The 24,289-nt window shown below is 41.7% G+C and overlaps 1 long non-coding RNA gene across 3 annotated transcripts; it reads left to right on the top strand.

Moving 5' to 3' along the window:
• Positions 1-1,151: 1,151 nt before the first annotated feature.
• Positions 1,152-23,503, top strand: LOC124033581. Of its 3 annotated transcripts, XR_006838417.1 has the most exons (4): positions 1,152-1,334; positions 1,637-1,679; positions 1,984-2,670; positions 22,793-23,503. It is a non-coding gene; the product is annotated as an uncharacterized LOC124033581 (long non-coding RNA). The 3 variants fall into 3 exon arrangements; XR_006838416.1 differs by having other exon boundaries at positions 1,330-1,679; positions 2,619-2,670; XR_006838415.1 differs by having other exon boundaries at positions 1,330-1,679.
• The last annotated feature ends 786 nt before the right edge of the window (positions 23,504-24,289 follow it).

The following is a 24,289-nucleotide window of genomic DNA, read 5'->3' as shown; positions in this document are numbered from 1 at the left end:
AGTTCAGTAAATTGGGATAGAAGGTTAGAAATAAAGAAAATGTATCCTATGCAAACTGTTGCTTTTCTGCACATCTCATAATTCTCTGTGATTTGTCCAATTTGCTTTACAAACGTCAGCACAAAACTAAGCAGACTTCAACTTCAGACTTCAGTACAATAAAATAATATTTCAAAAATGCATGAAGCTAATTGGGAACGGCTAAAATGAAACAAAACTGCCAGAGACGGCTGGTGTTAATGTGCATTTTCCAACTACTTTGTGACAGACAAAACGTAGCAGTGTGCCTATGGACTCCTTATAGGTGTGATTCTCTTTGGAAGTGGTGTTCACTACTACACAGGTGCTCTACCTGTGTTCTGCTGTAGCAGCAAGGTGTAACACAGTAGTTCCCCCAATCCATCTACTCTGCCCTGCACAACACTACCCTGGTCACCGTTGTGTAAATACTGGATCAACAGAGCTCCACAGGACCATGCAACTAACTGAACTAACTCATTACAACCTCATGACTAGATAGGATATAATGGAGACGCCCACACAAACACACAGGCAAGAGTTAGCACACTTATTCTAACAAGTGTGGGCATCTAAACACACGGACTAACACAAAAACAAACCGACATCTACTCTTGTCATATCGGAATCCTTTGATTCCAAGGTTGGTGATCGTCAAATATGAGGATGTTCAGATCAACCCCTTAAATAATGATTCTATATTTATAGTGAAATACAAAATATTGAATACATACAGCATATATGAATGTAATGTGTATTGTCAATGTCATTTATCTTTCTGTGAATGTCATACTTTTTACATTATTTTCAAACCTACAGTATTCAGTCTAATCCACATCCACGCATTACATAAACATGCATTATTCCGTTTATCTACAACGAACTATAATAAACACTCACAATACGAGTAAATAAAACTATAAACACCTCTATAAAGTTAACACGCTGTTCATATTCTATGTTATTCTCTATTCTATTCTATGGAATGTGCACCCCCAAAAAAACATATTGACATGAAATTGGGAGAATGAGGTCATGTATTTGTCTAGTGAAAACAGACCATTATTTTTGTCCTTTGGACAGAGAGAGCAGGGCCTTCTACTGTCAGTCTGTGGTCATTCCCCTGCCCAATATAAACACAGAAATGGGAGACCAGATTGAGTTTTTTTACGACACGCTGCATGCACCCTGACGCCCCTGACTGACTGACTGACTGACTGACCAGTGTGAGTGACCACAGTTTATCTGCCATGCTGTGAGAACGGAGGAGGGGAGTCCTCCTCACTGACTGCCCCAGCCCGAGTGACCAGATCAGGGTGGGTGAAACACATTCTGCCCATCCAATCTGAACAGGCTGTGTATACAGAGAGACATACAGACCACCTCTCGTCCTCTCCACTATGTCTCTCGCTGTGTCCTGTTCTACAATTGGATTATTGCACTCCCTGTCCCTTCCAATTCTAGATAGCTCTCATAGATTTAATATGCCAGTGGAATTTGGTATCTGAGTTAATTTAGATGTAAACCTCATGACATGTGGCTTGTGACATCCTGTCTGTCTGTAGAAACAGAGTCATTAACTCTTTGTGTGCTCATTAATGCCTTTCTGTTTAAGCAGAGCTGAGGAAAGCTGAGCTGGACGGAAATAAAAGACAAAGCAGGTATTATTGCTTTTCATTCTTCTTTGACATCATCATTCATATGATAGTAGGTGTATCAGTACAGTAGAGACATACAGAGGCACATGATTGCTCTTCAGAGCCCCACCCTGCAATGGTGGAATCTGAACACTAAATGGCATTAGCATAAATCATGAGGATTTATTTCACCACCTAATCAATCCAAATGTGCTTTATTTTAATATGCATAATCATATGTTTATAATTCTATTAACTGATAAATCAGGTATTGTTAACTGATGAATGAAGTTTTTTATCTATTTTTATTTCACCTTTATTTAACCAGGTAGGAGTAGAGTACAATGCAGCAAGCCAAAGTGGAAAGTTGGTGACAACAATCTTGTTCTGCAGACAGACAGGAAAGTAGATCAGAGTACTCTTCAGATGGAACCTGCAGTAGTTACTGAGGAAAGTCACATCAAAGAATGTCACGGGAGGTGTACTGTTCATACAAATACTGGGATGTTTTGTTTCCACAGTCTAACATGTAATCACACTCATCAGCAGCACTCTGACATGGATACTGTAATTCTGCTGGAGAGAGGAAAGTCTGCCTTTCCATGACTTAGAGAATGTGTTTATCATAGTTTTCTTGATAAAAGAAATAGAAAACAATTTGTGCTGTGTTATTCTGAATTTGTTATTTCCATATTTTTTTACACAACAATTATACTGAAACTTGTATTTTCTGAACGTATTAACATGTCGAGTGGTAAACTAACAATATTATTGATGGATGATTGTTCATTTCATACTTATACATTTACAATAACATTTACAATAACATTTACAATAAAATATACATATTTTACACGTATATTTAGCTGAAAAGATAAAGAATATGTAAATAAAGGTACTTAATGAAGCTGATGATGATACAGTAACAGTTACACAAGTTGAATCACTTCCTTTTCTTTGCAGAACACCCTTTCAATGGAAAATACACAATGAATATGAATCTATCAATTTCAATGTAAGTACATTTTAAAATACTTTTGAATTAAATGATTTATAACTTCAAAAGGATATTTGTTATTGTTGATATTATTGATATTATTATTACAACTATTTCCTATTATAACCAATTCTAGCAGCATTTCTACTATTACTATTATTAGCGTTAACATGATTTCCAGTGGCATGCACATGGAGCCTGGCCAGGCAGGTGCATGCTGCTAGCCCACAGTGTGGTATCAGGTATCCCCTTGGCCTTTCCCATTTGTCATGCTGAATGAGTGGTCTGCCTGACTGCACTTTCTCATTCCATTTCCTCCCAGGCTGTACTGAGGCCCTACCACCCACTGTAACGCTGTCATTTCTTCAACCCCTTTCCATTCACATCAAGTGTGAGCAATAATGCTCTCTCACATTCCTGTTCTCAATGCCTTACACGCTATGCCCTCTCTGCTCTGAACAGACCTACCTCACCCTTACAGGGTACAGACAAATTACTCGACAAAAAAATTTAAACTGTGTCACAACAATTTAAAACAAACATAAAAGCCATACAAGTTAGGATATCAAACAATTTAAGGATATCAAACAACAATTAACATAAATTAACATAAAATATAATTTATAATATTATTATTATAATACTATATTAAATATTTCACATGACAAATCCTAGCAAAATAGCATCTATGTTCCATCTGACAACAAGGCCCAGTGGCTGATGGCCTGATGTTCAGCTTAATCATTAGCCCTTAATATGAACAACCAGCATGCTCTCCTCTCTCCTCAGCCCAGACACCTCTCCTCTGTGTGCTTATAAAAATGTAAGTCAGTCAGTGTTGCTCTTACTTACATCCATAATGCCACTCAGCGCAGCCTCTCTACAGAGCTCTGATCTTTAGCCCATGCAGAACATCCTACCAGCTACGTTCCGTTCCATCAGAGTAAGCCCCTACACAGAGCCACACACAGCCCACCGGCAGGCATCCTCTCTGTAACTGGAACAAGTAACTGGAACGGAAAACATTATCTGAAAGCAAAGCAGCAAAAAAAGAAAGATCACAGCAGAGGGAAAGTAAGGTAATCACAGAACACCCCGAGCTCAACCAATAAAGACACTTTTTTTCTCCTTTTTTACTGCTAAAGAAAACCAGGAAATCTCCACTTATTTCAACAAACATTTGCTTCAACTCAGGAACTAAACCGGACTCCTTTTTTAAAATAAAGAGTGTGGTGTGTGCGTGAGCAGATGCAGCATGTGTTGTCTTGTTCATCCTCTTGTAGGGGGATTGGTAAGAGACTGCAGCTCCATCTGCTGGCAATCCAAGGGTCAGCAAAGAGGGGAAGGAAGAGAGAGAGAGAGTCAAACAGAGAGAGAGGAAAAGAGAGAGCAGCGGGAGGTAAACAAAGGGTGGGAGAGAATGAATCAGTTACTATACCACAGTCCCAACTTGTATAACATCCCATCACAAATGCTAAACATCCCTCTTCCCAGGTGCATCTGGGAAAAATCCCTGACCTCACACGACACATATTCACATTTCGAGCCTTCACAGCACAGCCTCACAGAGTTCCATAGAGTTTCACAGCTCCACACACCCAGCTGGCAACAAGTATGCCTGGGACATAAACAATCTTTTCTGTCTTGCCCTCATTTCCCTTCGGAGGATCCAGTTGGAAGTCTAATAATTAGTTAATCAGGCTGATTGCACATTCATCACTGTGATCTGTTTCTTTTTATAACTGAAGAGGGAAGCGTGTTTTACTTGGGAAATGAAATATTTAGCGACCTGTTCCTGTGCCCTCAGACTGGACAGAGAGAGAGAGAGAGAGAGAGAGAGAGAGAGAGAGAGAGAGAGAGAGAGAAAGCATGCAGCTGAGTAAACAGCAGCAGGGCCGGCCTGTGGTTGAGTGGACAGGTACCCAAGCCTCCTCCCTAGCCTCCCAACCTCCCCTCCAGCTCTCAGCCTCCTCCGAGGCTCCCCCTAGCCTCCTCCAAGCCTCACCCAGGCTCCTCAGCCCAAAAACCATTAGGTGTGTTACCTTGGAGAGAGGGTCAGAGTGGAGTATGACAAATTAATGTGTGTAATTCAGCTGTTCCCCTTTTACTGTTCTACATCAATTAGCAGAAGAGGCAATTAAGATTAAGTGCCGTGTCGTACGCATAATTGCATTAAATATGCTGTTAATATGTCCATTGTTGTAATTTCCGAAATAGGAGAACATAAATTGTGAACTAGGTAAATTACTCAAATGGCTTGTCTCCCATTCATTCATACTATAGTTTCAGTAGCATCACAGCTCTAATGTGTGAGGAGTTCACTGAAAGTGCTAGCAGTCTACACATCTTGATTTTCAAGCTAATTAGTTATGGAAAATGATGGCACATAAACCTGGGTGCTCTGTTAGAGGCATAATCAGACTGGGTTCCAGCTGTGCCTGTAACTCCTGAGATTGATCCACAAGGCTTTAAAGCAGCAGCATCCAATATATAGTATACACTGATTTACTACTGAATCCACAACTGTAAAGCCACACCACTGCCTCATGCTACCCATAGTTATAGGTTGGTTAAAACTCCAGTAGGCAACCAGTCTCTCAGTGTACTAAACACATTTAGAGAGAATGATTAGGAGATTCCTCTGTAGGCAGCTCTCCTCTGTAGACCCTCAACCCACAGTTATTAGACCTTGAGGATAATTAGCTAAAGGATAGTTCTCCATGCTTTACTGTGGCTCCGAACAGACAGCATCAAAGGCTGGTATGAAGACCACTTACTAGACCAGCAGGCTGGAGAGAAATGTTGGGAAAATGAAACAAATCAATGTTGAGAGGAACTGGGGGAATCATGTAAATATCTATATTCATCATGGGGGAATTGTCTAAGTAGTCTGCTTTCATTTTCTCTCAGTGATTTCCAAAAAGAAGCAAGATTAGGTCACCTTTGAGATTTGAAAAGATATTTAAGCACAGATCAAACGATACAAGGATTACTGACTCAATACAAATGGCGCTTTTTACGACGTTGTAATTGGGAAAGATGTAAGAGATATTGCATGTGTTAATTCAGACTACTGCTGCTGATGTACAACTTTTACTCTCACAAACATGACGACTGTGAAAAGGTAGCTAGCTATCATAGCTAACTGAAGCAGACAACAAATGACACCATACTAAAGAGCCTAAAGCACTTGCACCTAAAACGTGTTCAGTGTCAAAACACATGAATGCATGCCTCAGAAATCTCCTGTGTATATGTAATGAGAAAACACAACATTTTCTCAGCCATATGTTCATTGTCTCACCTTTGCTAAATATACTTAAAGCATTTATGCCCATTAATAAGGTGTGAGAGACTTCTGAGGGCAGATTGCATACAGTAGACTGTCAAGGTGGTAAATACATTAGTAGTCAAGTTTTGTTTTCCTCATGGACTACAGCACCTATTTAAATGCATCTTTCTTTCCCCTGATTATATTGATGTCATTGTTCTTTTGTTTAGTGAAAAAGAAAAACACCCGTCCCTCAAATTGAAGACTCAGGAGTTCAAACACCTTGGAAGTAAAAATCGAGTATGATTGACATTTCCTCATCTTCCTTAGCTTCTGCTTGCTATTAGAAGACTCAGGATAGATAGATCAAGATAGATTGGTTGTGCCTAATCACAGTCTATTGAAGTTTCCCTCCCAGACCCTTTTCAAATGACCAGCAGTCAGCACTAATGCGCCCATATTGTTTCTATAAGTGTGAATTGATTTATATTGCTGCAAAGCATCCCAAGACATTGAGAGAGAACCATTGGAACCCAATACCAATTATACATGTTTGTTTCTGGGGAAACGGCCACTCAGGACATTGGATCAATTGGGGGACATCAAATGTCAGAGCAATACATTTCTGCTGAAAAGTTAGCTATAGCTAATAGCGTACCATCAAGCAGTTTCTCTGCTGAAATGTTATCATGCTATCAAGCAGCTTCCCCGCTGAAAAGTTAGCGATAGCGTGCCATCAAGCAGTTCTTCTGCTGAAGAGTTAGCGATAGCGTGCCATCAAGCAGTTCTTCTGCTGAAAAGTTAGCGATAGCGTGCCATCAAGCAGTTCTTCTGCTGAAGAGTTAGCGATAGCATGCCATCAAGCAGTTCTTCTGCTGAAGAGTTAGCAATAAAATGTCATCTAGCAGCTCTGCACTGAAAGGAGTCTGTTTGATCTGTTCACAACTCTTCAGTAGAGGAGAAGCAGAGACGCCGTGCAGGGATCTGCCTCACAGAACCGACGAGGGATGTTTCCTTGGGTACATGATGCGTACCTGCTCTCTGCCATGTCTCCATATCTGCACATAGGGTCACAAATCCATGCACACTATGGGTGAGGTAAACGTGTAGGGCAGTGAAAATACTGGCACTACCATGGCCACTACCACCCACACTGTACTGTAAACAGACACATATAATATCAGAGGTATGCAGCATTAAAACAAACCTCTGCTGCGTGCCATGTCCAGGGCTGAAGGCTCTGAAGGCAGGATGAATGGAAGGTTTTGAGATCAAGCTGCTCTGGTCTCTGCATGCCTACAAGCCCCGAGTCCCCGGCTGTTACCCTCCCCACGAGGCGGGAGTCATCGATTTTCATATGCAGATCTAATTAGGGACCATATTAATTACCTGGCCCTCAATATCCCAACTGGAAACTAACACCAGGCCTGCAGAGAGGATTTCCTTCTGCAAGCTTGCTTTATAGATTGTTGCTTTTTATTTATTTTTTCCTTTTACTGCTTGAGTCTCTAAGGAGCATTTGAATCCATATTAATTTCCTCTCTGGCAGTTATGCAGCTGAGTATGAACTGCACTATTTCACTTTTAATCTGTCAGTAATTTACTAATGTGTAAACTAATTATGCACCGGTATTAATGTAATTGGTTCTGGGAGCTGTAAAAAAAATCTATGTGTTTGCAGGAGAATGCATTAAATTGAATTGAGTTATTATAATCATGTGTCAAGTGCTGATTATGTTATGAAACTAAAAAGTAGACGTCAGCCACAGGTCAATAACAGCAGGCCTCCTGGCTCCATAAAATCTATGCTGCTCCATTCGATAATGTGGAAGGAGGGAGAGAAGCACATAGCCTCCTCTCATCCCTCCATTTCTTTCTCCACCCACCCACCCACCCACCCATCTCCAGGGTATTTGCTAGGGTGGCAGCTTTAATACATTTCCCCAGCAGATCAGTCATAACCCTGTGTGGAGCGTGGGCAGTATTGATATGGTTTCACATGATCTGCCTCTCAGGGTTAGCCAGACTCATGACATCAGGGAAATTAGCCCTCAAACACTGACAGACGGACAGATTCAGGCTGGTTTACAGGTCAGACAGGCTCCCATAGACAGATCACAACCTCCCTCGTCTGACTATTTTGTTTCTCACCGCCTGTCTGTATGCCAAATCTCTATTATGGGAAAAACATCATCTTTGTCAGGGACAATGATAAAAACAGTGAAATGTAGAGAGATCAGAGCGGAGGCATATTGTGATTGACTGCTGCATCCTATGAGATATTCAGTGTGTTTCTGTTTGAACCACCACCACTGGCATGAAACATTATCCGGAACTCGATCAATATAGAACAACTGCCAATCAAAGTGCTTGAGGCATTATCCCTGAGGGGTTGAGAGAGGAGAGAGAGAGAGAGAGAGAGAGAGAGAGAGAGAGAGAGAGAGAGAGAGAGAGAGAGAGAGAGAGAGAGAGAGAGAGAGAGAGAGAGAGAGAGAGAGAGAAGAAAGAGAATAAGAGAGAATCTGCTGAACACAATTCGATGATAGGAAGAACACATTAACTCTGTTGTCTATTCTGTATTTAAATGAATGATTAAGGCCTTAGGACACAGAGGGAGGGTTGGTATAGTCTCTTCACACACAGCTTGAAGAACTCACTAGTAGACTTTCTCCACTGTTACCAGGACCATGCTACAGGGCTGAGGCGCCTTCAGTAATACTCTACACGTGGACTAGGGAAGAGGCACTGAGACCACACAGGCACACTAACACAACTGCTGATTCCACCAGGGGTCTTAGAAAGCATAGTAGACTATGGCAGGATGGATATATGAAAGATATATCCTGGTACATGAACTGTATACAAACTACTGTTCACAACCCCTACTAATATTCTTCAGACACACACAACAGATTGTCCTTTATCCCAGTCCTCACTTCAAACCTCAAAACCTTTAAAAAAGTATATTTCCAGAGCTTTGTATGATAATTGGGAAACAAGTTGTTTTAAACAGAATTTTTTTAAACCAATGAAAGAGTTTATACAATTGAAAATTACTTCCCCTTAAACCTTCCCAATTATTTTGTTGTTTGACAGTCAAAGCATCAGCCTGTGTTAGCCTAGCGCTAACAATCTCTGGTATCCATTATAGCTGTCAAGGTTTATGATTGATAGCCTTTGTTTACAGTGTTTTAAAAGAGACAGTTTTCAAAACATCCTTTTCCTGCTTCCATAAATAAGCAGGCTTAAATTGAACCCTAGATCCAGAGTAAAGCATTATGTAGTCGCCTCAAAATGTTCAATAATCAAACAACAACAACAGTTTCCATCTTTACCGTGAAATTATGTCAGTTTTAAATATCCACTCATACATCTTAACTTGACAGGTTTCAGCCAGCTGTGACGATTGCGGACGTAAATACTGTACTTATCCTGACTGTACGTACTCATCAAGGGAGTGGTTTGGATTGCCTCATAGGCCATTGATTAAAATGGCACATCTTGAAAACAAAAAAGTATGCACTTTTAATTACTAAGCATTACCACATACATAAACTCAACAAAACATTTTCACTTTAGATTGAAGTTTGATTTGAAATGGGGAAAATGTCATTTAGCATGAAAACGAAACATTACATGGGAATGTCTCTGGATTTTGATTATGGTTGAAATACAAGCGTTCATGAGAAATTGTAACTTTGCGGTAACAGCATTTCAATTTTTTTTTAACAAACTCAAATTACCAGGTTTTTAAAAACGTTTTACTTTCTAAGAACAAAGGCAGACATTTGGAAACTGTAGTCTGCCTCTCTGTCTGATCATTTTCAGACACGTCTAGCTAGCCTGTGACATGAGAGTCAATGAGAGTTGATTGAAGCTTGTATTCCACAGAGGAGGCATTAAGATGAGGTCTACCTTCTATACTGTGAACGAGGAGTGTATCTTCTTGTCGTACCTCCTACCATAGATTTCTACAAAGGCTGCCACAGCAAACCTCTCTCATCCTCTCAAAGGGCTTCTTTGTTATTTTGCTTATGACTCTGTCTGCCAAACACACCACTTATGGGACTTTTCATTAATTATAGATGCATTTTCCTCCTTGTTCAACCGTCGTTTACTCAAAGAAGAGAGGACAAGAAGAGAGAACGGTCCTTTCTCTGCATCTTTTTACAAATCCATACCCGATATCATTATTTAGGGTAACATGACATGTAGCTAATGCACACTGGACCCATCTGCTTTGATGAATGGCTATAATGAACTTGTCTTCTTCTCAGGGAAAAGAACAATGGCTATTTTCTGATCTGAGCAGCTTAGTATTGGCAACTTCAAAATCCACCCGGTGTGGATAAGACAGGGGATGTCTGACAGTGGTTACCACAATGATCACCTGTGTCCTGCTGAGGGTCTGATCTGTGGGTTAGCCAGCCCAGTACTACTGAGAAACGACATGCTCTTCCTGCCTCCCAAATCACTCTAAACCTCTCTCCTGTTAAACAAATTGCCTCTACTACAGATTCCTTGTCTGGGGAGGCTTGATCAGGCTTTGAAGTCTACAGGTCAGCACAGGGCTAGTTATTTGAAGTCACTGCTGACTGAGGTTCGACTGGGCATAGGCACAGGGCTTGCACACCAAACAAGATGAGGCACACACATAGTCCATGATTAGCTTGTGATATAGGTTCCTCAGATGTTCAAAAAGGTCCTCCTAACTTCAACTGAGAACGTATTTTAAAATGAGACAAAATTAAATATTTGGTAGATACAAGATCCACGTACTACATGTATGAATATCACATTACATAAAAATAAGCATTTGGATCAACTACACATGATAAGACTTTTGTTTTGTTTTGTCTCGAGAGCTCAGAGTAGCTTTTCATATCTTACAATGACACATCTGCTGTGGCCACCCATCTAGGCTAACTTCACCCTGCGGGCTGGTTGGTTGGGTTGGCCACTTAACTTACTCTCTCCCCGGTTGCCGGGCAGGGCAAGGAAGGGAGCATTCAGTAGACCCTGGTGAATGATTGGCTCATGGCAGAATAGGTCATGCAGCAATGATTCTAGAGAGCTAAGGTCACAGTCAGATGATGAAGCTAATTAATCCTGGTTTGCACTCTTGTTCGTAAATGATCTCCTTCCATAATTATGCCACACCCAACCCTCTCTCAACCCCTCACCACCCCACCCTATCCCACTGTCGTCCCGTCACCCCCTCTACCCCTGCCGCAACACTCCCAAACCGCCATGCATGGCAGATAAACTTCATATTTGAGAAGAGCTGTTTGGAAACGCCTCATTCTATCTGTCTCTGACATCTGTTTATGACACAGTGAGATGGAGAGAAGACGGCAGACAGCTGCACCTTCCCTTCACACCAGCCTGACCCCCCCTCTCTCTCCTCTACAACCTGTTCATACTCCTCACACTACATCCATTCCAGCTAGCAGGAAGTCAGAGAAAGTTGGAGGGAAGGGAGGAGGGAGGGAGGGAGGGAGGGAGAGAAGGATGGAAAAATAATAATTAAGGGACTCATTATTTCTACATAATCACTCTTTCTGACACACGTTTCCGACAGTTCCTCTGAGCTCAGCTCAACCCTGTTACTAAGCTGAGGCCAGAGAGAGCCTCAAAAGGGGGTGTATTACAACGGAGAAGAGACAGACAGAGGAACAGTGATGGAGACAGACCCAGAGACAGATTGTGAGCCTGAGAGAGTGAGACATCAACACAGCTAACATGTAACAACCTCAAATAGGGTGGTTAAATAGATAATATATAATAATATAATAATATAATAATAATAATAATAATAAATAGATGAGACTGCACAGACAGACAGACAGACAGACAGACAGACAGACAGACAGACAGACAGACAGACAGACAGACAGACAGACAGACAGACAGACAGACAGACAGACAGACAGACAGACAGACAGACAGACAGACAGACAGACAGACAGACAGACAGACAGACAGACAGACAGACAGACAGACAGACAGACAGACAGACAGACAGACAGACAGACAGACAGTAAAAGTGACAGACAGACAGAGTGTGTCTGGGGCCTTGGAGACCTACTGTAGCATGTGAAATCCTCATAGGGGGGTGCGTTACACTTGAGAAGATATTGCAGAGACAGAGGTGGAGAGGAGACAGAACGAGAGAGAGAGTGACAGAGACAGTGACACAGAGACAGACAGAGGGGCTGTGATAGGCCTCCTCGAGACCCCAGGGCGTTAACAACAGAGCTAGATTTACCCCCCATGCTCCCCACACTGTGCACTAGAGGAGCCAGAGCCATTGATCGTGGCTGCAGAGCTATGGAAGCCTCCATTAGGGCTGGGGCAATAGAACTGTACTGCTATTGATTCATGGGGCTGGCCCTGTTAATATTATTTATGGTGGAGGGCTACACAGCTCTCCGGCAGAGTAAGCCCCCCATAATAAGTGGTAATTGATGGCGGGGGAGGCATAGCCCCCCCCACTCTGACCCCGGCCCTGTGAAAGTCAGATGGATTGCCTCTAACACAGTTATGATTGATATGATCAGATTACATAACCTGCTACACAGGGCATGTGGGTCTCCTCAAGTGGGGCGCATTGATTTTTGATTAGGACGGCACTCAACACATCACAGAAAAGGCCAGGGAAAATACTTCCCGCAGGCCAGGCTCACTCTTCATGGTTTCCAAGGGGATTTCTACTCTTATATTTTCTGCTGCTGCGGTTTCTGTGATATAACAGTACTCCATAAAAGATAAACGGCAGGCTACACAGTTAATATCATTGGGGATCTTACATCACATGACAGCACAGAAGATCTTTTATCCATTTTGCATGGGCAGTATAAACCCCTAAATGTGTCTGTGTTAGCCAACACTCTAATCTTGATTCAAAATCATTCGAGCTGAGGTCGTTTGACACCTGAAATGCAATGACATACAACTCCTATTCTTGAGTTACCCCTTTATCAGTTGTCTTTCCTCCCCATCATCCCCCTCTTTCTTTGTCTGTTCCACCCCAGCGACCCCTCGTCCCCTGCATTGACCTGAGCAGAAGCAGCTGTAAGTTTGTGAACAGCAGACCACCATGACAACGGCCATTACTGTGTCATTTCCTCCTTTTATCTCAGGGAAAAGTGACCCTGGATTTGACCTTCCAATCAAAACATCCTTTGTTTGAGCAAAGAAATTTATTCAGCACAGAATAACAGTTATCAAACCAAACGCCCAAGGCCCTACTCATCAAATCTGATTATGAAGAATTATGATCCCATTACAATTTTTATTTTATTTTATCTTCCTAGTCAATCTATACAAACACAAAACAATGGTCTACATTAATCAAAAATATGGGAGGATGTCCTCATCTAGTCACAATGGACAGCCCATGAAGTGGAGCAGCATATTGGAGCACTCCATCCTAACAATATAGGCCCTTAGCCACATGACAGGAAGACTCTCCTGGAGTACCTGTGCAGTAAATGGGGATCCACAATGGCTCAACTGTTGCATGAATAACTTTTCAGCCCCCCTCCTGAAGATCTGCTCAATTACTCTAGACCGATGGGCTACGTCCAGCAGAACTCAATGGTTTTCTGTGAGCCAGACATCTTTTTCATTCAGGCTGCGCACTGAGATGAAATCAAAATGTGTATGAAAAACATATTAGAGTTTCCCTAGAGGTCTGCCATGGTTCTGTGCCTGGTGCAAGGTGTTAAAGAGAGGATCTCTGTGTGTGTGTGTGTGTGTGTGTGTGTGTGTGTGTGTGTGTGTGTGTGTGTGTGTGTGTGTGTGTGTGTGTGTGTGTGTGTGTGTGTGTGTGTGTGTGTGTGTGTGTGTGTGTGTGTGTGTGTGTGTGTGTGTGTGTGTGTGTGTGTGTGTGTGTGTGTGTGTGTGTGTGTGTGTGTGTGTGCATTGCAGGACTAGCTGTGATTAATGCCTCTTCATGACTTTTCTGACACCTCCGGCTGTAATGGCTCCCTATTTTAGAACACGCCTAATTATCATTTCATTTCATTTAAGAATTCTGCCAATGTGGTGATACAACTTTTTTTGTTGGAGTAATATTTAGTCTGCACACCACGGCAACTGCCTGCCTCGCAGGTTGGATGGAAAAATGTCAGGGATGCAGGGAGAACTAACAAGGTAGTTATACGCCTTAAGAGATTTTTAATTTAGCTGGTTCATGATGGTAATTGAATGCAAACAGCAGGAAGGTATCAGTACCGCTGCTGTGTTAAGTGACCCTTGGCTGACCAACTGGAGAGGAACAAGGCAGGAGTTATGTGGCCTGAGCCAGGGCACTATACACCTGAACCAAAGAGACCACTTATTCATAACCATAATATTTCTACATTCCACTGAGGCAACGTCAACTCAAAACCAAATAAAGCCAAAGAAAATGGAGCCGTTGAGGGAAATTGGGTGACCTTTTGGAAATGAGTTTAAACTGAGAGGATATAACAAGCTATACAGGGGTGGAAAACAACGCTAACATAATGTACATCATATAGTGGAAGAATACAAAATTAAAGGACAGGATATATAGTGCAATATAGTATATAATAATAATAATAATATGTACTGTATATATATATATATATACAGTGCATTCGGAAAGTATTCTGACCCATTGACTTGTTCCACATTTTGCTATGTTACAAGCCTTATTCTAAAATGAATACATTGATTTTATTCTTCATCAATCTACACACAATATCCCATAATAACAAAACAAAAACAGTTTAGACATTTTGGCAATTATTTTAAATAAATAAAAAAACTGATCACATTTACATAAGTATTCAGACCCTCTACTCAGTACTTTGTTGAAGCACCCTTGGCAGCGATTACAGCCTCAAGTCTTTTTAGCTATGACTCGACAATCTTGGCACACCTGCACTTGGGGAATTTCTCCCATTCTTTTCTGCAGATCCTCTCAAGCTCTGTCAGGTTGGATGGGGAGTGTCACTGCACAGTTATTTTCAGGTCTCTCCAGAGATGTTTGATTGGATTCAAGTCCGGGCTCTGGCTGGGCCACTCAAGGACATTCAGATACTTGCACGTGTGTATATATATATATATATATATATATATATATATATATATATATGGTTTTAGCTGTCTATATATATAGATATATAGATAGATAGATAGATAGATAGATAGATAGATAGATAGATAGATAGATAGATAGATAGATAGATAGATAGATAGATAAAAAACCCATATATATATAGACAGCTACAACCATATATATATATACACACACGTGCTAGTATCTGAATGTTCTTGAGAATATATATGCCTTTGTATATAGTATATATATGCCTTTGTATATATATATATATATGCCTTTGTAGAAAATACATAATCTAGACAGCTAAAACCAACAATGTGATGTCAAAACAAGTTTAGATGTAGGTTAAAGAAAGTGTGCTTTATCAATTTACCTGGTTTTGCTAACCATTCATTTGGACAAAATCAAGACACCAATGTTCCTGTAATGCTTTTTGTATAAAAAAGATTAAATTACAGCTCAAGATGTGCAAATTCTGAATTTGCAATTCATTGAGATTAATCATAGAAAATCATACAATTAACTCAATGGAAAACATATAGTTTGACAGCTCTAATATAATAAAATATGGTGTAGTTAGGAGTTCTTAAGTTACATAAAAAATTGCTTAATTCCTATTGCCATTTATGGCTTTATTGCATGTGTGGGCAACCTTCCAGATACAGTAGGATTGATTACTCTAATGGTTTTCAACCCACCCATCCGTGTTCTCGCTCTCTTCCTCTCTCTCTACCTTTGACCCCACAGCCATGCTCTTTATCCCATCCTCTCCCTCATCAGCACAAGGTTGTACAAAATATGAACATTATGAGGTTTGGGTTCAGATCATAAAGGTTCAACAAATCAACCACTATGGATTTTGTGTTAGTAGAATCCATAGCTGTTGGACAAGGGTCACGATTTCAGACTTTCAAATACACTCCTGCCTCTAATTCATACTACCAAGTTAAACCTCCGACTGTCTGTACTACGGATATTACAGTGATGGGGGAATGGGACAAAGAATGAAGGAAGGAAGAACACACAGCACTTAACAGTATACGTTCTAAAAAACATTTATCTCACTGTAATCAAACTTCTATTATACAACATGATTTTACAGAAAGAAAATGAATAAGATAAAGTCATATTGATTTGATTAAAGAGTCATAATTAGAGCTAATTGATCATTAAACTAACTCTGAATGTGTGAGCAGCACCGGGCTAAGCCCAGCAGGCCTAAGAGGCTTCACTCACACAGACAGATGCACACACGCATACACATCCACAGTCCACACACACCTCCACAGTCCACGCACACCTCCACAGCAGCCAAGCGGGCCTGCAGAGGTAAAACACATGTCTGTTCAGTGCAGGACAGCCTGGCATGATTAATGATCTCCAATTAAGGCCTGGATGGCAGGTTTCATGGATTCATACTACCGGCTGGTCAGTCCGTCCACCCCCCAAATATAATCTGTCTCAGGCATGCCTGAACAGCCCTATACTACATCTACATCAACAACAACACAGACATACTCAGCTTTCCTCCTCCCAATCCCTCTGCAGGGACAAGACTCTATGCTGTCCAGACTTTTTTATTTTATTTCACCTTTATTTAAAAAGGTAGGCCAGTTGAGAACAAGTTCTCATTTACAACTGCGACCTGGCCAAGATAAAGCAAAGCAGTGTGACAAAAACAACAACACAGAGTTACACATAAATAAACATACTGTCAATAACACAAAAGAAAAGAAAAATAGAAAAATCTATGTACAGTCTGTGCAAATGTAGAAGAGTAGGGAGGTAGACAATAAATAGGACCTAGAGGAAAAATAATGACAATTTGGAGCGGACTGGAGCGGACTGTGGCTTTCAGTGTCCAGAACCACGACTCTCAACACCCTGAAAGAGAGAGAGAGAGGTAAACTATGTTCACAGGTAATGAGACTTAGTCTTTGTGTATGTGACCCCTGTTAGCCTAATCTTCTGAGCCACCCTGCTGCTAAGCAATGGAGGAACTGAACAATAAAGGTTCAATTAAAATTAAATGTAAATAAAACAACAGAGCCTCATCTACATCTACCTACTGTACCAACATATCAGAACACAGGCTTTCAGCTACTGTATTTGTTAAAGGGATACTTTTTGCTTTGAAGCCCTTTATCTACTTCCCCAATCAGAAGAACTCATCGATCCCATTTTTATGTCTCGCTGTACAGTATGAAGGAACTTAGAGGTAGTTTTGCGAGCCAACGCTGACTAGCATTAACGCAATGACTGGAAGTCTATGGTAACTGCTAGTATGCTAGCTGTGGTAACTACTAGCATGCTAGTTGTTACCATACACTTCCAGTGATTGCTGGAAACTGCTAGCATCTTAGCTGTGTTAACTGCTCATTGTGCTAAAGCTAGTTAGCAATTGTACTAACGTTAGTTAGCAACTTCCTTCAAACTAGACGTAGAAACATACAAATGGTATCCATGAGTTCATCTGACCCTGGGGAAGTAAATAAAGGGCTTCATTGCCAAAACTCTGAAGTGTCCCTTTAATTAAATTAATATGCCATACCGTACTATACAGTAATAAGTACTGTATCTGTAGCAACTCCAATGGCACACATTTCCACATTCTTTCATTAATTTAATTTAGAACACGGATGGGCAACTGACAGTCCGCGACCCCTCTTTTGAAGGCCCGCGGGGGAAACTGTTCTCGAATTACTGTTCAGAGTTAGAATAGTATAAGGTGCAATTTAAAAAAAGTAGAAGGTGCAATTTAGAAATTTGGTTGTGCCTCTTCAGTTTTTCTTTTGATATGTCAGTAACTGACAGTCCCTCAATTAGCCCATGTGAGCTAACATATTTTTAAATTGGTAAATTAGTCCAGTGGCCATCTAAACGTGTAGTAATCATGGTCGAATCACCAACCGGAGGCCCCCATTGATTTTGTTAGCCACTCTCACTCAGATATCATATTAAAAACTGCATTAATTTCTCTCCACCCTATGGCAAAATGTGTAGAATTGCAGGAAATATGCTATAAGTGCTACCTTTTCTCTCTGCCCTGTGACAAAATTATCAAAATAGCATGAAATGGATTATAAAATGGCAAAATCTTCTATCTGCCCCATAGAGTTAGTTTTGCTTTAAAAACGCAACATGTTCTTTAAGCCCAATGCGAAAATGTGTGGATTTGCAGGAAATTTACTCTAAAAACTTTTCTTTCCCCTGTCAAGAGGAGGGCTGCTAAAATGATTTGCTTGAAAGGTTGGGGTATGGATGTATGTACGCAGACCCACAAGTTCAGATTTTTTTGTGGCCCCCACCCCCATCAAAGTTGCCCATCCCTGATTTAGAACAATTAGGCCAAAGCCACACATCTGTAAAGGAAAAGTAGATATTCCAACCAACCACATATCCTTGTTTATTAACCAGTTCCTTCCCCTATGATTTAATCACATGTTCTTCCCCTAGGCCTAGGCATTTGGGCAATATGCAGATCATTGGAATCGGCATTGGTTTGAGGAATCCAAGTGTGTTCATGGAGTTCTCCAAACCGCTCCGTTATTAGGGCTTGGAAAGCTTTCAATGGGAGGGGGAAGGGAAAATCTGACAACAATTAAACACAAACCGCGTTTGTACTTGGTAAGGAGTAGCTGTTGTATTCCAAGCCCAGACAGCCTATGGGATGCAGCGGAAGTGCCATTAAAAGGAGAAAGGATGCGTGAACAGCTGTTTTCTGTGACGGCTTACACTGCATGCCATGCTTCCCTTCTGTAGTTGTGGGTCAGAGTTACCACATGCCCCTGGCAAGCCTTCTAAACTCCCTTCACATGGCACACACATGACAGTGTGATTGCATCATGTGTGTGTGTGCGTGCACATTAGTGTGTTTGTGCGCACGTCAGTGTGTGTGTGTGTGTGTGTGTGTGTGTGTGTGTGTGTGTGTGTGTGTGTGTGTGTGTGTGTGTGTGTGTGTGTGTGTGTGTGTCTACGTGTGTCTACGTGTGTGTGGATGTGTTTGTGTGTACATGTGTGTGTTTGTGGATGGGAAGGCGCCTCCCAATCAAGTCTGGTAGCCCTTCAGGGTCAAGCGCCTCTGGACAAGGGGAGGCCGGTTCCAAAAGCTGGGAAACACACTGTTTGTTTTATCATGTGCTTTGCCTTAATGAAACACATTCTACAGTACACATTTACAGTGACGTAACATGGCCCTCACAGACATTTACAGTGACGTAACATGGCCCTCACAGACATTTACAGTGACGTAACATGGCCCTCACAGACATTTACAGTGATGTAACATGGGCCTCACAGACATTTACAGTGCCATAGCATGGCCCTCACAGACCTTTACAGAAACGTAGCATGGCCCTCACAGACCTTTACAGAAACGTAGCATGGCCCTCACAGACCTTTACAGAAACGTAGCATGGCCCTCACAGACCTTTACAGAAACGTAGCATGGCCCTCACAGACCTTTACAGAAACGTAGCATGGCCCTCACAGACCTTTACAGAAACGTAGCATGGCCCTCACAGACCATTACAGTGATGTAACATGGCCCTCACAGACAATTACAGTGACGTAATATGGCCCTTACAGACCTTTACAGTGACGTAACATGGCCATCACAGACCTTTACAGTGACGTAACATGGCCCTCACAGACCTTTACAGTGATTTAACATGGCCCTCACAGACCTTTACAGTGATGTAACATGGCCCTCACAGACCTTTACAGTGATGTAACATGGCCCTCACAGACCTTTACAGTGACGTAACATGGCCATCACAGACATTTACAGTGACGTAACATGGCCCTCACAGACCTTTACAGTGATGTAACATGGCCATCACAGACCTTTACAGTGATGTAACATGGCCATCACAGACCTTTACAGTGATGTAACATGGCCATCACAGACCTTTACAGTGACGTAACATGGCCCTCACAGACCATTACAGTGACGTAATATGGCCCTAACAGACCTTTACAGTGACTTAACATGGCCATCACAGACCATTACAGTGACATAACATGGCCCTTACAAACCTTTACAGTGATGTAACATGGCCCTCACAGACCTTTACAGTGACGTAACATGGCCTCACAGACCTTTACAGTGAAGTAACATGGCCCTCACAGACCTTTACAGTGATGTAACATGGCCCTCACAGACCTTTACAGTGATGTAACATGGCCCTCACAGACCTTTACAGTGATGTAACATGGCCCTCACATACCTTTACAGTGAAGTAACATGGCTCTCACAGACCTTTACAGTGATGTAACATGGCCCTTACAGACCTTTTCTCTCCGGTAAAAAAAAGGGACACTCACACATACAGGAGTGCTTCATTAAGAGTCAGTCAGAGCGGAGGTCATTTGCATAATGTGTGTGTGTAGTCAGTCAGTGTTGTAGGCAGATGGTCCCTGTCTGAGAGGAGGGTTATGGTTTGGGGCGAGACTGCATGGAAGAATGTGATTAAATCTGTTTATGGGCCCCATCACTGCCACACGAGAGTCGGACCACCTGCAGCCTGGAGATCATTACGCCAGGGTCACGGGATATCCTACATGTAAACCCTGAGTCACTTCACCTCAAATTGGGTGTAAAGATCCCATTTCCTCTAGCCATGGACAAACTGAACCACCTGCAGTGAGCCAGGGCCATTGAATATGATATCGTCAGGGGCTACGGAATCCATTACATTTACTTTATAAGACTATGATAAGGAGAGAGCAGAGATGGCAGGTCTCAGGGAAGACAACGGAGGATAGCAGTGGATGATGGCAGACTAGTTTGATCGTCCTGTATTTCTTTCCACAATATAATACATTCTAGGAATGGGTTATATGAGTGACATGAGAAATGTGTGTTTATAAAGTGTTTATAACTGGGCTATATAGTTTACCTTTCCAATGGTGGACTAATACTATCCAAGCTACATGTGTAATGGTAAAACGCCCAAATCAACAGTGTTTAGGACAGGATATTTTGAAATGGGAAAAAGAGTAAACAAATCTGCAACCCACAAGCAATGTCCAATGTTACCATATGTCTATCTCTTCATCTCCCCTGCTGCCCTCTAGGTTGGTGGTCTGTTCTGTGTTCAGGAAACATGCTCCTCCCACAGCCAGTCAGATCATGGTGCAGCACCTGCTCTACTCTGCTGGTGGCTTGTTGTTGGAGAGACGTCCCCACATCCACTCTAGATAATACAGTAGTGTCCTCTTATTACGGGAACACTGCTGTCTCCACAAACACTGAACAGACAAGACAAATCTGGACCTGCATGGAGACTGGGAAGGGTAGTGTAGTAGTGTCTCTGTGGTGAGATGTAAATGTAAATGTAATGTGTATACTGTATTCTGCAATATTCTTAAAATGTAATATTGTTCTTCACAATATGTTGGTAAGAATCTATATCAATTCAACATGAGAGCACCACCAGCAAGACCACATTTAACATCTGATAGTGGGAATGCTATTTGTAGTTAAAGATTTCACAAAAGCTTTTATACATATTTTTCATAATAATGTGTTTGGAATTGGGCAAAATTACAACTTATTACCATGAGGCACCTAATAGCTGGAGAGTCAGAGGGTTAGAGGCTAAGACAGCCTGGCAAATTACTTTCTATATTAGTATGGCAGAATACCGTTTCAAAAACTTCCAATTGCCAGGGCTCAATTATCCTAAGTGGTAGACAGGTGAAATAGCAGACAGGTGAATTAGGCCCTAATTTACCACTCATCGCACTGTGCCATAACGGTATATTACAGGTGATCCAGCCAAGACACTGAAACACCAGTTAACTCTGCTCTAGGAGAGGAGACGCAAAATAACGTAGGTGTCATAATAATACACAATAGAGCACAATAAAACACACAAATACTCATACACACCTGCACACATGCACAAGCACACACACACACTTTCCCCTGACTGGGAGTCAGATCAGCGAGCTCAGGCTGTGTCTTATATTAGATTGATGCATCCCATCTTCCAGACAGGTCTGAATCATGGGTCCAGCCACACACACAACCAGCAGCTCTGGAATGTCTGATAAAATGATATTAATTCCACACATTAATGAGATTAATGAATTTGTGGCGCTCAAAGCAAGAGGAACCAGGTTCTCTTTTTGTCTGGCCCTGAAATAATAACACCAAGGTAATTATAGAGCATCCATCAATCTAGCATACGCAACACCGCCACCGGACAGTCTAATTATCTCTCAGCATTTCTGAACTCCTCTCACTTTTCTCTCACCACTCATTTGTATTGTGTGATATGTTATTTTTTCATTAATGGAGGAAGTCCATTATGGCTCTGTGGCGTGTTACAGTGGCTGTCTGACAGAGCTAGGGGAAGTATGATGGAGAGCTGAGGAGCTGCAGATTGAGAGATCCAAAATTCACATGATTGATTGTGATGTCACCCAGTAAGAGTTCTGCATCACCTAGTTTGACAAAGTGCTCTTAGCTATCCTCTCTAAGGAAATAATGAAGATGTCTACAGCCAATATAGTCACCCAATATAATCACGATATTCAAGTAGGTAATTAACATTTCCCTCTCAATTATTTAATGTTGTTGACTTTGATTTACGGCCAATACAAATACAAACATTTGACTTAAGTTCATTGTGCTTCACTGCAAAACTAAGTAAGGCTTTAGTGTCATATTACTATGTTGTTTGTTTGCTGTCTGACTTGTTAAGCTGCCAAATATATTCATTATGGTGTACAGTATTCAAATAAACATTTACAACCCCTTTTTTTCACAGTAAGCTGCAGATTTGACATTCTGGTGCAAACTTCTGGATGTCTTTGGGTGTGGCCGCCAGTCGGCACAGGAACGCTTGCCACTTCCTGCTACCCCCTCACTTGCCTCTGCCTACTCCCACCCTCAATCGCCTCCATGCCAATCAGCCAAGGCAGCTGTACAAACACCCACAACAACACTGCTACTTCCCTCAAACAAAGTCTTCTGCCATGACATCCGTACTGGAGTGGATTTCCAAAACAATAATAATTAACCAAGCTAAGCTGAGCTGTGCTGACTGAGGGGGGAACAGAACAACGACAATGTTTTTCATTGGCTCTGACTGACTTCCATCCAATTCAGGCTAATTGTGAAGTGTACATACAGGCTGAGGCCAGGGAGGTGCTTCCTGGAGCGTCCCTCACTAATGGCTGAAGAGGATGGTCATTTCAGCGTAAAATGTAATGTCCCCCAGCTGTCCAAGCAACAGGGATCAAATCCCTCCTCCTCCTTCCTCCATTCCTCACCCCTCCATCTCTCATCCCTCCATCCCTCATTCTTTAATGACCACACTGCAGCCAGCAGAGATGTCAGCCCAAAGGGCACTCCTCAAGAATGGAAGCTATGATTGTACCATCTGCTTTATCCCTGCTCTCCAGTTAATACAGTATTCCAGGTACTGACTGACACAATACACTACTACACATGTACAAATCATATTGCATACTGTACAGTCAATAATAAACTTTCTCCAATATTGAGAGAAATGTTGATGATATGCACCCATCCAAATGTCCCTTAACAACCCCTGAAAATCTATAGAAAAATGGGTGAGTATCCATTAACCGCTGACCTTGCAACAAATCATGTGCTAGACAGACAGGGTTATGATGTGTATAGTGTTTCAGCAAAGGGTTGTCTTGGGGGCACAGCCATCCAGTCTGATAAACACTCTTTAGCCCTCCGTCACAGGCTATGGAAGCTGACAAGCTAACTTACAATGTGTATGCATCCCAAATGGCACCCCTTTCCCTATTCAGTGCATTACTTGTGACCAGGGCCCATAGGAAGGTCACTAGCTGTGCACTCTGTGTAGTAGACAGGGTGCCATTTGGGATGTAGACTGTGTGCTTGGGTTACAGCTGTGGAGCCAACCGCCAGACAGGTTAACAGTAATATCTCCAAGTGGTTTAAACTTTAATTTCAATAAACTCATTAACATTTTAGACTAGTCATTCTCCGAGCTCGTTTCAAGTACCTCACGAATGGCTCGTAAAAGCCTGTTTCTTTTTATAAACACTGTAGAAGTTATTTATCGAGCCTGGCATTGGGACACTTATTCAGAAGTGTGTTCCCCTCCTTTGTTTTTGCGCAGGAGCCTTACAGCGTTGACAGTCAGCTAAACAACTGGTAAAGGACATACAATGAGAACTGTGGGACGATTATAGCAGTAGGACCTGAGAGAAGACATCCATATCTGTAGAATTAAGGAAATACAACAAGTTTGATGAAGTATTTA

Source organism: Oncorhynchus gorbuscha, linkage group LG04 (assembly GCF_021184085.1).
Source record: "Oncorhynchus gorbuscha isolate QuinsamMale2020 ecotype Even-year linkage group LG04, OgorEven_v1.0, whole genome shotgun sequence".
In the NCBI taxonomy this organism is placed as follows: domain Eukaryota; kingdom Metazoa; phylum Chordata; class Actinopteri; order Salmoniformes; family Salmonidae; genus Oncorhynchus; species Oncorhynchus gorbuscha.
Note: the sequence above shows the minus strand (reverse complement) of the source record. Positions and strands in the feature narration are given on the sequence as shown.